The following is a 5,175-nucleotide window of genomic DNA, read 5'->3' as shown; positions in this document are numbered from 1 at the left end:
AAAAAAAAATAAATAAATAAATAAATAAATAAATACAAAAAATTAGCCGGGCGTGGTGGCAGGCGCCTGTAGTCCCAGCTACTCGGGAGGCTATATATATATATACACACACACACACACACACACACACATATACACACACACACATATATACACACACACATCTTGATATATATATATATATATACACACAAACACATACACACTGTATATATGTATATAGTATATATACATATACTGTTGCACTGCTGCAAGCCAGTGCCCCAAACACACAAACGAAGAAGGCAATGCTGTGGGATATCTCTCTTCCACATCATGTCTGTGCTCAGTATTTAATTGTTGCCAGATAGCACCTGTGTATAAATGAGACCATGTAGGAATATGGGCACCTCCATGCTGTGTACTTTTATTGATCTATTAGCTTATTGTAGGTTCTAGGTCTCAGTTTTCTGATCTCTAAGGTGTCTTTCAGCAACAAAATGTGAGGCTTATTTGAATTCCATGTCACATTTGGAGATGACAGATTTGTCATCTTCTGTGTTGTGAGTTATTTCTTCCAAGTGCCCTCAATTGAAATGATAAGGAGGCTGTACATGGTGGCTCAGGCATGTAATCTTGGCACTTTGGGAGGCTGAGATGGGAGGATCACTTGAAGCCAGGAGTTTGACCAGCCTGGGCAACAAAGCAAGATCCTGTCTCTATAAAAACAAAAACAAAAACAGGCCACGCATGTTGACTCACGCCTATAATCCCAGCACGTTGAGAGGCCAAGGCGGGTGAATCCCTTGAGGTCAGGAGTTCAAGACCAGCTTGGCCAACATGGTGAAACCCCATCCCTACTAAAAATACAAAAATTAGCTGGGTGTGGTGGCGCACACCTGTAATCCCAGTTAATCAGGAGGCTGAGGCAGGAGAATTGGATGAACCCGGGTCGCATCACAGCACTCCAGCCTGGGCAATAGAGCGAGACTCTGTCTCAAAAACAAAACAAAAACAACAAACCAAAAGTTAACCAGGTGTGGTGGTGCATGTCTGTCATTCTAATTACTCAGGAGGCTGAGGTGGGAGGATTGCTCGAGCCCAGAAGTTTGGGGTTATAATGAGCTATGATCAATGCACTCCAGCCTGGGCAATACAGTGAAACTCTGTTTCAGGAAAAGTAAAATAAAAATAACAATAAATGATAAGGAACTCTAGTCTGAGTATTTTTTCATTCATTCACTTAATTAATACATAGAGCACTTCTTTATTTTAGGTTTCTGGCTTTGGAATCCTTTTCATTTTCCTTGATTTGCAAAAGATTTTTTGAGAGGTACATACTAGAGATTGAAAAGTGAAGCTACGTTTGGTTCAACCGCTTTTAGAAAGTTTGGGTTTCTTGATCCACCTCAATCTCAGTTTCTTTGGTTTGTTGGTGCATATGTTGTATGTGAGTGTCTACCTCTTATCGCTGCTGCTAGTCACTGAACTAGTCAGCTTTACTGCTCCATTTGTCAGGAGTCTTTAGTTACAGGGATGGATCCAAGTGCTAAATGGATGCAACCAGTACCCTTCCTCTTCTTATTTATCTCATCTCAGCTTGTCTCTGCTCCTTTTTCCTGCAGCAGCAACAGCAGCGATAGCCCCATTTTCTATGTGGTTGAGGAAAAAAGTCACAGTTTAAGTTTACATAATCCTTACAGTTTGAGAGGCCAGAGGAGAAGAAAGATCTCTCTCCTAAATTGCCATAGATCATATTTCAGGGAAGATTCTAATTGGTCCTACCTTGGTCACATGCCCACTTCTGAACCAATGCTTGTAGTTAGGGGAGTGCAGTGCTTTGATTGGCTAGTCTGAGTCACATGCCCGCTTATGTTGGGATGCTGAGCTCTGTGATTGACAGCCCCCCGAAGATAGCATGGGCCAGGAAGGCATGATACCCTAGGAAGGGATGTTGAGTCAGTAATTCCTGTTCATTACTACCTCCCTGCAAGCTGATGTTGTTTCCCACTCACAGTGAATGGACTGTATATTCTCACCCAAACTATCCTCTTTCCTGTTAACTCACCTCTGTGGTAAGCTCTCCTGTCTGATATTGTTTGACATAAGTAATTGGCCTTTATTTCTTTCTGACGTTTTCTCCCAATCCTTTTCTCTTTATCTTCAAATAGAGATATGATCAGTGTAAAAGCAACCTGACTTCCCTATCTTTTGAAGGTCTAATGATCCCTCATCCATCATCAGCCTTTCTTGGCCAAGTAGGCATATGATTACATTTCCACTTCAATTAAATGCTGCACCCTGAAGACAGATGCCTCTTGTGGTCGAGGGTGCTGCCCACGAATACAACTGTGTCCTATATATAGTGCAGTATTTATACTTCTGAGGTCTTGGAACTTCTTCCTTTTCCTCACCTTAATAGCTTAGAAGTGATCATTTTACAACTTGGTCCAATCAGTGTCTACTTTGTCTAATTTTCTTCTGTGTCTCTTGAGTCAAAAATGGCCTATAGATGTATTCATTTAGCTCCACAGCAATACTAATCTTTAAAAATCTATCACAAACATTTAGGCCAGGCACAGTGGCTCACGCGTGTAATCCCAGCTCTTTGAGAGGCCAAGGCGGGTGGATCACCTGAGGTCAGGAGTTGGAGACCAGTCTGGCCAACATGGCGAAACCCCATCTCTACTAAACATACAAAAATTACCCAGACGTGGTGGTGTGCACCTGTAATCCCAGCTACCCAGGAGGCTGAGGCAGGAGAATCGCTGGAACCCAGGAGGCAGAGGCTGCAGTGAGCCAAGATTGTGCCACTGCACTCCAGCGTGGGCAACAGAGCAAGACTCTGTCTCAGAAAGAAAAAAAGAAAATCTATTGCGAACATTTAAAAACTAGGAGATGCTACAAACAAATAAGAATTTTTATTTCTTTTGAACAAATCAGAAGATCTGTGTGTCTTGGTTCCACATTCCCCATAGCAGTGACATGCTGGAGTGGCCCTCTGGACTGGCCATGCATTCCCCAGGCCACCACTCCCAAGGGTGTTCCCATTTGAAGCACTGTTGTCATTTACCATCTCATTTGCTGGTTATTTTTGCTTACATTTGGCCCACTTCACTCAGTCACATTCCCTGCCTGGCCCCTGGAGCGCTCTTGGAGTTTGTGACTCCCGGCTGGGCAGCCATTGCAAATCAGGGGCAGGTTGAAGCAAGGTTTAAACTACTGATGAGTTGGGGCCTAGATTGGCTTTCTGCCTCAAGGCTCAAAGTAGACATAGATTGATGGCATACTTCAAAGGCCAAAGAGATACTTCTAAGAGTTTTGAAAGAACTGCCGCTACTTGTCTATATAACATCTATTGTGCCTTTCAAGAGAATTATATGATGTTTAAATACAATAAACGAAAGTTTCCAGAAATAGATATAAATACTGTGGAAGAATGCTAGCATGTCGTACATCTGAATCACCTGAAAGAAGCAACATAAGGTTCAAAGTCTTAAAATTATTTTGTAAAATGTTAATGTGTACTTATATTTTATTAAAATCTTTTATTGATTTCTTTGTCTGTCCCATATAGTAATAAATGTTTCCTGATGGAAGGAAGAAATGGAAAAAGAAAGGAACTACTTGAATACGGTTAATCCATTTTTTTAATTTAGCTTTTTTTGTTGTTGTTTTTTCTTGAAATGGAGTCTTGCTCAGTCGCACAGGCTGGAGTGCATTTGCATGATCTCGGCTGGCTGCAACCTCTGCCTTCCAGGCAATTCTCCTGCCTTGGCCACCTGAGTAGCTGGGACTACAGGCACATGCCACCACGCCTGGCTAATTTTTAAATTTTTTAAGTAGAGACGGGGTTTTACCAAGTTGGCCAGGCAGGGCACAAACTGCTGACCTCAAGTGATTCACTTGCCTTGGCCTCCCAAAGTACTGGGATTTCAGATGTAAGCCACCGCCCTGGCCATTTTTTTTTTTTTTTTTGAGACGGAGTCTCGCTCTGTCGCCCAGGCTGGAGTGCAGTGGCGTGATCTCGGCTCACTGCAACCTCTGCCTCCCGCGTTCACACCATTATCCTGCCTCAGCCTCCGAAGTAACTGGTAGCTGGGACTACAGGTGCCCACCACCACGCCCGGCTAAGATTTTTGTATTTTTTTAGAAGAGATGGGGTTTCACCGTGTTAGCCAGGATGGTCTTGATCTCCTGACTTTGCAATCCACCCACCTTGGCCTCCCAAAGTGCCAGGATTACAGGTATGAGCCACTGCGCCCGGCCCCATTTTTTTTTTTTTTTTTTTTTTTTGAGACAGAGTCTAGCTCTGTCGCCCAGGCGGAGTGCAGTGGTGTAATCTCAGCTCACTGCAAGCTCTGCCTCCTGGGTTCACGCCATCCTCCTGCCTCAGCCTCCCGAGTAGCTGGGACTACAGGTGCCCGATACCACGCCCAGCTAATTTTTTGTATTTTTAGTAGAGACGGGGTTTCATTGTGTTAGCCAGGATGGTCTTGATCTTCTGACCTTGTGATCCAGCCACCTTGGCCTCCCAAAGTGCTGGGATTACAGGCGTGAGCCACCGCGCCCGACGCCCAGCCCCATTTTAAAATTTAGTTTTATTTTAAATAATTAGAAGTTGCAGAAATAGTACACAGGGCTTCTGTCTCAGCTTTCCCCAATGGTGACATCTTCCATAACTACAGGCCAATCCGCTTCCATATTCCAGTGGTACACATGGGTGTTCAATACAGTTTATTGAATCTATTTGCATATAGGAAATGAATGTTATAATCAGTTGATTTAGCATGTTAGTCTTTTTATTTATTTTTATTACTTTTGAATATGTAATAAAATGCACGTGAAGCAAACTTCACTAGGTACAAAGGATATACAGTTGTCCCTTGGTATCCATGGGGGATTGGTTCCAGGACCTTCTGCAGATATCAAAATCCGACGATGTTCAAATCCTTTATATAAAATGGTGTACAGTAGCCAGGCGCAGTGGCTCACTCCTGTAATCCCAGCACTTTGGGAGGGTGAGGCGGGCAGATCACATGGGGTCAGGAGTTCAAGACCAGCCCGGCCAACATAATGAAACCCCGTCTCTACTAAAAATAGAAAAAAAAATTAGCTGGGCGTGGTGGTGGGCGCCTGTAATCCCAGCTACTCAGGAGACTGAGGCAGGAGAATCACTAGAACAATTTGTAAAAA

Source organism: Rhinopithecus bieti, unplaced genomic scaffold (assembly GCF_001698545.2).
Source record: "Rhinopithecus bieti isolate Rb0 unplaced genomic scaffold, ASM169854v2 scaffold_36959, whole genome shotgun sequence".
NCBI lineage: Eukaryota > Metazoa > Chordata > Mammalia > Primates > Cercopithecidae > Rhinopithecus > Rhinopithecus bieti.
Note: the sequence above shows the minus strand (reverse complement) of the source record.